We start from the raw sequence: 12,025 nt of genomic DNA on the forward strand, positions 1-12,025 counted from the left end.
AATGTCCAATGAAACAAAAGGGTTTTACTAACTGTTTGGCATTTTTAGAAATTTATTTTATCATCACAGACATTGCTTCAGAATCTAGCCATACATTCATCATGCCAATACCCCCACACAGCTATTTTTGGGAACTGGACAAACAAATCAAACTAATTCTGCAGTCTTAACTCTCATTAGCCCTAAAATCACTTTCAAGGACTCTCTTGTTGCTAAGCTTGGGGCATTTCCACTCTGCCTAAGATACTGGGAGAGGTACCAACACCTATGCTGGAGCAAACAAAGATTTGGCCCTGAGCATGGCAGCTAACCACAGCATTTGAAGGAGGCTACAATGGGCACTTTACTTGCTCACAGCATTCTAGTTGTGAGAACTAAATGTGTGACTTCAACAGAGTTCTTAGGTTTACCCAAGGTGGCTGGTCTCAGTTCACACGTAAAACTGCAATTAGCCATTATGCTATATTCTTCTATCACATTGGTTTTGCACCTGAGCATTTAAAATTGCACTAGATCAATGAAGCTTTCCTCGCCATTGACATCAGCTGTTAGGGAAGATAACTTCTGGATTGTTCCTTTTCTTCTTTTTTTATTTTCTTAATTGATTTTTAGAGAGAGAGGAAAGGAAAGAGACAGAGAGAGGGAGGATAGACGTCAATGTGAGAGTGAAACATCAATCAGCTGCCTCCTGCACAGCCCCCACCAGGGATCAAGTCCACAAGCCTGGCACATGCCCCAATTGGGAATCAAATCAGAAATATTTTGGTGCACGAGATGATGCACAACCAACTGAGTCACATGGTACAGGGTGACTTCTGGGCTCTCAATAGACTCTTGAGGTGTTTTTCCCCTTTTGAGGCAGATTTTGGAGACTAAGTTTGAGGTTCTTGTTCCAGATCCTTCTGGTCGTCACATCTTCTGATACATATAACTTCTTCCTCACTTTTCTTAAGGGTTGGTGTTTGCCTTACTTTGGTGTAACTCTTGTATTAAATAAGTTCTGCAAATGAATCCAGGCTACTGTTGGAGACAGGAAATTGGAAATACTGATTCACTTGGTCCAACAAATTATATAGCAGTGCTTCCCAACCCCATTGGGGTACATGCCTCACAGGAGGGCAATTTGATTTGATTTTTAAGAGGGGCAATTCGAGAATGAGTTATTAACTGAATTTTTTGCATTTCTTATGGTCCTAGGGGCCTCATATACAGTATATAAATATATATTGTGACATATTTATGCATTTCAGTTCTCTATTATATGTTTTGAAACTTTATTTGCTATTTTTTCATATCACTTCATATTATTATTTTTTAACAGTTTCTTAGTGATTTCTTCCTTAGTACTTCAACTGTCCCTTCGTTCTTTTATTTTTCTCTTTCATGGATGCCATGTTCTTTGAAAGCTTGTTTAGACCAAGTTAATGGCCTTTTAGGCTTCCTCCACATGAATAGTAGTTCACTTTTTGAATAATAAGAATTGTATGTCATGGGCGGGGGGGGAGGCATTAGGATTTTAAAGATGCTTAGGTGGGGCATGGCCAAAAAAAGATTGAGAGCCACTGCTATATAGGAATATATGTTATTCTGGCCAACTCATATGACACCACTCCTCTCTTTTTTATTATAAAGGATTTCAAATACATACATTTATACATATATAAATATACATATATTTACTTATATGTATATAATTAGACACAATGATAAAATAAACTTCTATGTACCTATCACCATCAGCTTTAACTATTATCAACTGGCCAATATTATTTTCTCTATACCCATATCCACCTCATTCTACCACATTCTTTTTTTCTGTTTAAAAATCAATTTTTGGCATACATATATGCATATAAACTCATTGGTTAATCTCTTTCCAGACCTCATGGGCCATTGAGTTCATCTATACTGCATGCTGAAAAATTTTCTCCACTATAGTGTCCCAGCTGATGAAGGATCAGCTGCATTTTCTTCACATGGGTGGGGCTGATGTATAAGTCTTCTTCGTACCACCACTGGGTTTCATCAATGTTTCCTTGGAGCAACCTGGCCACATATATGTACAGGACATTATGGGACATTGGAAAGAAGTTGGCAGCTTCTTGAGTGCAGGTTGTGGCTTCTGTAAGCTTCCCAATGCCAATGTATACTTCAGCTGTGTGGAGCCAGATCTGTGTCAGGGTCATCCAGGGCCCTGCTTGGGAAAGCTTCTCTGCAGAGAAACCTGATCTCTTTTTTTTCCTGATCCACTCTTAAATGGAAGTGGCATGGACAGAGCTTGTCTCCAGGTCTCTGAAGTCTGAGAAAGTAATTATATTAAGCTGTCATCTGTCCGCAATGGTTCTATCTAAGAGGCTGCTCCCATGTCCAGAATCACTGGGATTGGTTACAAATAGCAGGATTTCCATATTTGTAACATGAGCTTACAAGTGAGGAGTGCTTCATCCAGCTCCAGCAGAGTGACTCCAACTTCATTTTGGAAAACAGTAGTATAAAATTTTCTGGATATTCACTCAGGGCCATGTCAATGATGTTCAGAACATCATGGTAATGCTTCTGTACTGATAACAAGAGGGCAAGGAGGTGCAGATAATTGACATCATAGCCTTGAAGCTGAAAATCTTGATAGACATACCCCAGAGCCTCTGGTATCTGTTTGGAGATGGTGAGCTGCAGAGCCAGGTAGAAAGCTGCTTGATGATCTGTAGGTAATGTAGATCTGTAGACTGTGGGCCCTCTGAAATGCAAGAAGCACCTTTCTCTGCAGGACCTCCTGTATTCTTCTCAAGGAAGCATCAGTGGCCTTCAGACTCTACATGAGTTCCACAGTGAAGTAGCCTTTGACCTTGAACTCAGACATTTTCTCTCCTGCATCAACGACAGTTTTGGCAAACTTCTCAGCCTCTTTCAAGCAGTAAATAGAGCCCATGCACAGCTTCCCAGTGAGGAGGAAGATGGTGGTGTCATCGGGCTTTAGCTGAATGCATTCTTTCAGTACTTTCATAGGCCCGGGCAGATTTTCCAGCAGCCATGAGTGACAAAACAAACTGATACCAGAGGTTGAACTCAAAGGAAAACTTCATGGCTTTTTCTAAGCATTCCAACAGCAACTCGAATTGGTTTCTTCCAAGAGCAACAATCAGTAGATCATAGACCACTGAGGCTATCTGCAGACTGATGAGGCAGTCACTCTTATTGCTAAGGTATCCTGCTCAGCACAGTATCCAGGTTGGCCATAGATTCAATAATTAGCAATAACAACAGGGCTTCTTCACTATTTTCTTAAAGACAAAAACAGGTTCTCTCCTGAATAGATGCAGGTTTTTCAAGTGAGGGTGTATGTTTTTGTGTTTGCTTCTTTCCAGAGAGGATCATCCAGAGGTAACTGGAATGGTGGGTCCTCCAGAGAATTCCAGTAGCTCTGTTCACACATATCCCACAAGATCTCTGCCAACTGCCTCACTATTATCTTTTCTAACTCTTGGAAGTACAGGAGCACAATGTCCACTGCTTTCTCATAACAGGTGATGGCATGCTGATTCTAGTCCACATGGAGATTACTGGAAAATGAGTAAATAGGTAACTTTTCTAAACAAAGTCCTTTGGTAGTATAGGCTTCTGCCATCAACCACAACCTGTTCAGAGGGACTGTTATCACCAGCAAGTCTTGAAAGCCCACTCGTACATAAATGTTGAGAGCTTCTTTATAATCTCCTTCCACGTAGTTCAATTTGGCCATGATCAGATTGGATTCTGTAGAAATTCTGACTTGAGGTTCCCTCGGTCAAAGGAGGTGGTCAGATACTTTTAGACCTCAGTCAGCTGGGGCATGGGGGTATCTTTCAGTTACTTCTCCCTAGAGAGAAGTTCTGTCATGTCATCACTGATGATGAGCTTCAGGGGCACCTGCTTGATGAGCTCGGGGATCCGCTCCCACCAGCAGTCACAGTGGCAGCACTCGATCTCTATCTCCAGCCCGAGCCTACTTTCTTGGTCACCATGATGGGCTGGCTGGCCCAGCTGGCCCACCCGCAGGCCCTTCAGGTCACGCAGCCACGCAACCCACAGATTCAGGCTCCAGCTCCAGCTCAGAGAGGTAAGGAAGCGCTGGTAGGGGAAGAGGCATGGCTCCCACATTATTTCAAAGTAAATCCTATATATTGTATAACCTTATTTATAAATATGTCAGGATACAGATTCATTTTTAAAATATATTTTTATTGATGTCAAAGAGGAAGGGGAAGGGAGAGAGAGATAGAAACATCAGTGATGAGAGAAAATAATTGATTGGCTGTTTCCTACATGCCCCCTACTGGGGATCGAGCCTGCAACGGGGGCATATGCCCTTGACTGGAATCGAACCTGAGACCCTTCAATTCGCAGGCTGACACTCCATCCACTGAGCCAAATCAGCTGGGGCCAGATTCATTTTTAAACAAAATCACAGTATTATTATTACACACAAATTAAAAGATCTTCTCTCTCTTTTTTTGGTGCTATTTTTTTAATTTTTTTTTCAATCTTTAATTTCTTTATTGATTAAGGTATTACATATGTGACCTCATTCCCCCATATACCCCCCACTCATGCCCTCGCCCCCCTGTTGTCTGTGTCCATTGGTTGGGCTTATATGCATGCATACAAGTCATTTGGTTGATCCCTCCCCCTTACCCCCACCCTTCCCTACTTTCCCTCTGAGGTTTGTCAGTCTTATCACTGCTTCTCTGTCCCTTTTCATCAGCCTACGTTGTTCACTATATTCCACAAATGAGTGAGATCATGTGATATTTATCTTTCTCTGACTGGCTTATTTCACCTAGCATAATGCTCTCCAGTTCCATCCATGCTGTTGCAAATGGTAAGACCTCCTTCTTTTTTACCGCAGCATAGTATTCCATTGTGGAGACGTACCACAGTTTTTTAATCCACTCATCTGCTGGTGGGCACTTAGGCTGTTTCCAAATCTTAGCTATGGTGAATTGTGCTGCTGTGAACATAGGGATGCATATATCCTTTCTGACTGGTGTTTCTAGCTTCTTGGGATATATTCCTAGAAGTGGGAAAGATCCTCTCTTTTTAAGAGTACTCTTAACACAAGTTTAGTGTAAGACCCACCCTAGAACCGGAAGTGGAATACCACGAAAGGCCTGTGTGTGAGTACATGTAAGTTTCCCTGGGGCCAGGGACTTGTGCAGTACTTTATGGATGGAGGCACTAGCCAAAGACATTTAAATTATTACTGTCCATTGGTACTTACACATTTGAGAAGCCTGAAGAAATTGAAAATGAAAGCTATAAAATGGGATTACTTTGATGAAAAGTACATTATACATGGAAACTCAAACCCCTCTCATCACACGGAACCTTTACATGTGCTCTGATTAATAGTGAAGCAGAGTCTTCTGGTGCTGGGCTCCCTGAGGTTCTTGTCCCGTGTCCTATGGCCAGCATCATTCTGCCAGCTCCCCCCTCTCACCAATGTCTCCAGCCATGTGTCCCTAGCTTAAGTCCACTGGGACCCCCATTAATGAGATCCCTCACTCCAGGAACATCCTCAGCATTCCCCTTCAATTCCCAAGTACCTGTTGACTTGCCTGCAAAAATAACCATTCATTCTAACAAGGAAATGAGAACAGAAAAACTTCTCTCTCTGGTTTCCTATTTAAGGGTGCTACCAGAAGCCACCAACAAGATCCCGTTTCCTTAATTCTCAGTTACAGACCGCAACTCACATGCACCCTAGTGGCTAGCTCAGTTAACCTCCCTCCCTCCAACGAGTTATTTCACCTCTTCATTAAGTTTTTATTCACCCCATCATCCCAGAGAATTTTTCCCTTACTGCATCATTCCCAGGATAGATTAAACCCGCAAATCACTTGAGCTAACTTTTATCATTATTTATAGCACTGTAATTGCTATTGTCTCACCAACTGTGCATCCCTCTGGGGCCAAAAAAAGAAAAAAAAACAGGTCTTATTCATCTGTGTGAATACTGGCACCCAGGACAGTGTTTTGCACACAGTAGATATACAATAAATGTTACTTGAATTAATGTTTGCTGGGCAAGACTTCTGACTCCTATTTCTCAACTGTAGCCTCAACTTAATAGGCTCCTCTCACATGTCCCTCTAACCCTCTTAAGAAGAAACACACACACACACACACACACACACACACACACACACACACACATTTGGCTATCTTTGACTACCACAAAACACTCACAGTAAAAATTTTATGAATATTTTACTTTAATGTGTTATACCTAGGCATAAATATTACACTAAATCAAATTTTATACTTTGCCCATGCACCATGTCTTGTTGAACATTCTTGGTATAGATTTATATTGAGAGGTTTAATTCACAGCAAGCAATATTTAGCAACATTTGTTCAGTAGTTGATATATGAAACTAGCAAGCTCCTTTTTTCCCCATGCTGCCACATTCCTGTTTTTATAAGCCAAGAGTCTTTCCACTCTGGTTTTGTTGCCTCTGCTGCATGCTCTCCTGGCTTTCTCACTTCAACCCTTCAACTGATCATCTCTTTGTGGAATCTGGAGACCTCACAGAGGTGACCTATTGTTCCAGCTGTGAACCAGACTGCCTCACTAACTCCCAAGCTCCCTATTACTAAGTTCATTTTGCTGGGAGACAATGCTCTTTCCCAAAGACTCCTACCCTCAATTTTTAACTATTCCTTTTTCTCTTAATTTTTTTTCTTCTTCTTTTCTTTAGTTAATCCTCACCTGAGGCTATTTCTTCCATTGATTTTTTTAGAGAAAGTGGAAGGGAGGGGGAGAGACACTGAGAGAGAAATATCAATATGAGAGAGACACATCGATTGCTTGCCTCCCTTATGTCCCCTGACTACAGTCGGGGATCGAGCCTACAACCTAGGTATGTTCCCTTGACTGGAATCAAAGCCGTGACTCTTCATTCTTCAGGGGATGCTTTAACCACTGAACAAAATAGCTAAGGCTTATTCCTCATTTTTTGTTTTCTCCTATGCAAAGAGTTATTTCCAACCTCAAGGTGAAGCCTTTCCTCTTCAATCAATGGATAGACATACACATGCACACACTAAATCTCCATCAATGCCATGGAAAAGCCCTGACCAAAGAACTTATATATGTACAACCCAGGGACACAGACAATACTGTGGTGAAGGACCTGGGGTAGAGTGGGACAATAGGGATCAAGTGGGAGATCTGTAATACTTTCAACAATAAAGATAAATTAACAGGAACAATAAATAAGTAAATAAAAAATCAAACCTTCAGTAAAAAAAGGAAAATGAAAAGAAAAGCCCTGGGCTTGCCAGATGTTCTCCATCTATGATTAAATCATATTCAGATATGTCCATAGACTCATAGAACCTGGAAGTTGGAAGAAAATTGAATGGTAACCTAATCCCACTGGCCTTGCAAGGCTTGAATTCTCTTGATTTGCAATGGATTGAGGACTACAGCTAGAATAAAATCTAGGCAAACAGGATTTGACTCAGTCACAGTCTTATAGGTTCAGCAATTCATTGTGCATGTTGTCCTGTTGTAAAATCAAAAGACAAAGCAAAGGTGCCCTTCCTCATGAGGTCTCAGGGCTTAGACAAAACTATCAACAAAGAATATTCATTTACAAGTTGAGTACATGTTGCAAACATGTGCACATGCATGCTCCAGCATGATCCCTCTTACACCTTGTGTTAACACTCAGAGTTGCCATGTGCAGTGAGGTTGGCAGTGGCCAATCGCCCAAGCTTCTTTGAAGGTGAAGGAATGCAGGGTATCTGGAATGAGAAATCTTCATAAATTCCTTTCTCAGGCTCCTATTTTGTCTCACTTTGGTACCTTGGACTTATTTGCTATTCACATCACCCACTTCTCTTGAATCCCAGATTCTCCCACAGGACATTGGACTTGGTTTTATTAATAGTCTTCTCACGAGGCACACATATTTCAGTCTGAACATGATTTCAATTTAATGTGCACCTTGGCCACTCAACCTAAGAGCATGTTCTTGCTGCATATAATCTATCTTTTCGCCCAGACTTGATATCACCCTGTTCTCTCAGGATCATCATTCAAGTGTTCAGCCATGCATCCATGGTAAGTCTAAGTATGCAATATAGACTCTTCTGATTTGATACAGGGGATTTAGATTCAATTAGAATTTCATTGATTCATGCCAACACGTACTTCATAGTGACACATCTCAAAATGATTCACTTTCAATCCTTTTCTTCACATGATTGCAATTACAACAGAAGACCTGCACATTTCATACAAACCAGGGCCTAGACAACTTGGCTTGGAGAAAAAGCCTAAAAATGTGCATGTTCATTGACTCAGTGATCAACTTATTTGAATCATATTTTTAAAATATGTGAAAAAATAGCTAAAAATGGATATTCATTGAAGCATTGTTTATAACAGTTAAATATTGGAAGTAATCCATATACCCAATAACAAACATAATTGACTTTTTATTTCCAGGAGATGGAATACCACAGTCATTAATAACAAATCTATTGGTCAAAGATGTAGCTATATTGTTCATTGAAAACATCAGGCTTCAAAGCAGCAGGTATGTTATGCTTTCATTTAAAACTGTGTATGTTTGAATACACATACAGGAAGATATCTGGAATGCTATGTGCCAATATATGGTGTTTATTATAGACTAGAGGCCCGGTGCACAAAAATTGTGCACTCGGGGGAGGGGGTCTCTCAGCCTGGCCTGTGCCCTCTTGCAGGCTGGGACCCCTCGGGGGATGACCACCTGCTGGCTTAGGCCTGCTCCCTGGGGAATTGAGCCTAAGCTGGCAATCAGACATCCCTCTGGCAGCCCAGGAGCCCTCAGGGGATGTCCACTTGCCAGCAGGGAGCAGGCCTAAGCTGCATTCGGACATCCTTAGTGCTGCTGAGGAGGTGGGAGAGGCTCCTACCACCACCGCTGTACTGGCAGCCTTCAGCCTGGCTTGTGGCTGAGCAGAGCTCCCCCTGTGGGAGCACACTGATCACCAGGAGGCAGCTCCTGCATTGAGCGTCTGCCCCCTGGTGGTCAGTGTGTGTCATAGTGGCCAGTCATTCCCAGTCTTTCTGCTGTTAGGGTCAGTTTGCATATTACCCTTTTATTATATAAGATAGATGCCTGGTGCATGGGTGGGGGCCAGCTGGTTTGCCCTGAAGGGTGTCCCAGATCAAGGTGGGGGTCCCGCTGGGGTGCCTGACCAGCCTGGGTGAGGGGCTGATGGGTGTTTGCAGGCTGGTCACACCCCCTTCAGGGTGGGGGTCCCCACTGGGGTGCCTGGTCAGTCTGGGTGAGGGGCTGAGGGCCATTTTCAGGCTGGCCAAGCCCCTCAGCAATGGAAGCTCCCAGCCTCTCCTTTTTTGCTTTTTATTCTGGGATTTATTTACCTTCTATAATTGAAATTTTGTTGCCTTCAGTGGAGCTCAGAGCCAGCCGGGAAGCTTGGCTTCCTCCATCACTGGAGCAACCAAGCCTCCTGCTCGCTTCAGCTCCATGGCTGCCAGTCGCCATCTTGGTTGGGGTAATTTGCATATAGTCACTCTGATTGGCTAGTAGGTGTGGCTTAAGGCATAGCAAAGATACAGTCAATTTGCACGTTTGTCTTTTATTAGATTAGATTGTGGCACAATGGGTGATTTTAACTTTTCTTTTTTCTATATTCCTAATTTTACTATATGAAATATACATTTCTTTTATAATTTACAAAATAATCCCAAAGACTTACAATCCTCTGCTCCTGGCAGCAGCCATTGAAGCAGAATTCCTTGCACATAGAAATAACTACACAATTGCTTAGTGTTTAAATAACACAATAATTTATTTTCCTTATGATTCAGCAATTTGGGAAGAACTCAGTTTGTGGATGGCTGGCCACTGGTCCATGTGGCACTAGCTAAGATAGTCCAACTGAAGCTGAAGGATCCACTGTCAAGATGACATATTCATGATAGTTTAAGGATCCTCAGGAAACCCTGGTAGTGACAGTAGCCAGCTTCTGCTGTGCTCATATGACACATAACTCTGGCAGTGGACCCAGCACTTCCAACATTATCCTATATAATAAAAGCCTAATATGCTAAGTGTCCGGTCGTCCATTCAATCAATCAAAGTGTAATGTGCTAATGATATGCTCAGGCCGCTCAACTGCTCATTATGATGTGCACTGACCACCAGGGGGAAGAGAGTCAACTGGTTGACCAGTCACTATGACATGCACTGACCACCATTAGGTTAGCTTGTTGCTGGGGTCCGGCCAATTGGGTCTGGGCAAGGTGGGCCAGACATGCCCTGGAGCCCTTCCATAGTCCCTCCCCAGCTGGCCAACCTCCTGCATCCCTCCCCGGCCCCGATTGTGCACCGGTGGGGTCCCTCAGCCTGGCCTGCACACTCTCACAATCCAGGACCCCTCAGGGGATATTAGCCAGTTTTGGCCTTATTTCACAGTCCAGGCGAAGGGATCCCACTGGTGCATGAATTCGTGCACTTCTAGTTAAATAATAAGAAAGCAGCCCCTACTCCACACCCAAACCTCCCTACAGACTAATAGACAACTTCTAAGAGTTTGGCTAGTTGGTGACGGAGGTACATGTCCATTGCAAGGCAAATGTAGGAAGGGAAATAGAATCAGAGAGTTGTTGCCCCTTGATAAGCTGCATGACCACCCCAAATGAGAGGAGTGGAGCTCCCAGCCTGCCCCACCCTCTTGATGAGTGGTAGGTCTGGCTTGCCCTAGTGCCTTCACACACAGCCCACCCAGACACACAGACTTGCTGGCCCATCAAGACACACCCAACTTGGCACCTCTGCACCACTGGCCCCACCACCTTGACATGGGGAATCCAGCCCTGCCACCATGATCCAATGGCCCCAGACACATGGACCTGCCATTGTGACCCATTGAGCCTGACCCAGCACCCCTGGACAACCAGCCCCACCACCTTACAACCATGTCCATAGCCATGACCTGATGCCCCCAGACACACAGATCTGTCTCCACAACCAGGCATGCCTGACCCAGTGCCCCTGGTATACCAGATCTCACTGCAACCTAACATGACAAGATGCACAGACTTGCCACAATAACCAGGGGCACCTAACCAAGGACCACCAGAATATCAAACCCATCATTGTGATCCAGAACAACCCATCACCTCCAGAAGCATGGACCTGCCCCTGTGACCCTGACAGCCTCAACTGGTGCCCTGGACAACTAGACCACTAAAATGGAGAGACAAAGAAACAACCACCAAATAAAAGAAACAGAGAAATCTCCAGAAAATAAAATAAATGAAATGGAGTCAAGCAATTTGTCAGATAAAGAGTTCAAATTAATGGTTATAAAGGTATTGAAACAACTTGAGAACTACAAGCAACTTAATAAGAATTATAAGGAACTTGCCCTGGCTCGTTTGGCTTAGTGGATAGAGCATCAGCCTGTGGACTGAAGGGTTCCAGGTTTGATTCCGGTCAAGGGCACCAAAAAATAAAAATAAAAAAAAATAAAGAATTATAAGGAACTTAATGAGAACTATACCAACATAAAGAAAGAGGTTAAACCCATGAATAACAATGAATCAGAAATGAAGAATGATATAGCCAAAATTAAGAATATCCTGTAAGGAATAAAAAATAAACTAGAAGAAGCTGAGGACTGAGTCATCAAATTTGAATACAAGGTAGAAAAAAACACCTATTCAGGGCAGCAAGGGGTAAAAAATTAAAAAGCAGGAGGAGAGTTTAGGAGAGCTTTGGGACAATATGAGACATAACAACATCCACATCATAGTGGTCCCAGAAGTAGAAAAATCTGAGCAAGGGATAGGGAACCTGTTTGAAAAAATAATGACAGAAAATTCCCTGACCTGGTGAAGAGAAAAGTCACACAGGTCCAGGAAACACAGAGTCTCAATCAAGATGAACACAAAAATACCCACACCATGAAATACCATAATTAAAATGGAAAATGTTAAAGACAAATAGAGAATCTTAAAGGC

At 42.8% G+C, this 12,025-nt stretch overlaps 1 pseudogene; it reads right to left on the bottom strand.

Moving 5' to 3' along the window:
* Positions 1 to 1,858: 1,858 nt before the first annotated feature.
* Positions 1,859 to 4,001, bottom strand: LOC118654396 (annotated as a pseudogene).
* Positions 4,002 to 12,025: the final 8,024 nt, after the last annotated feature.

The sequence above is a fragment of the Myotis myotis genome, unplaced genomic scaffold (assembly GCF_014108235.1).
Source record: "Myotis myotis isolate mMyoMyo1 unplaced genomic scaffold, mMyoMyo1.p scaffold_m19_p_4, whole genome shotgun sequence".
NCBI lineage: Eukaryota > Metazoa > Chordata > Mammalia > Chiroptera > Vespertilionidae > Myotis > Myotis myotis.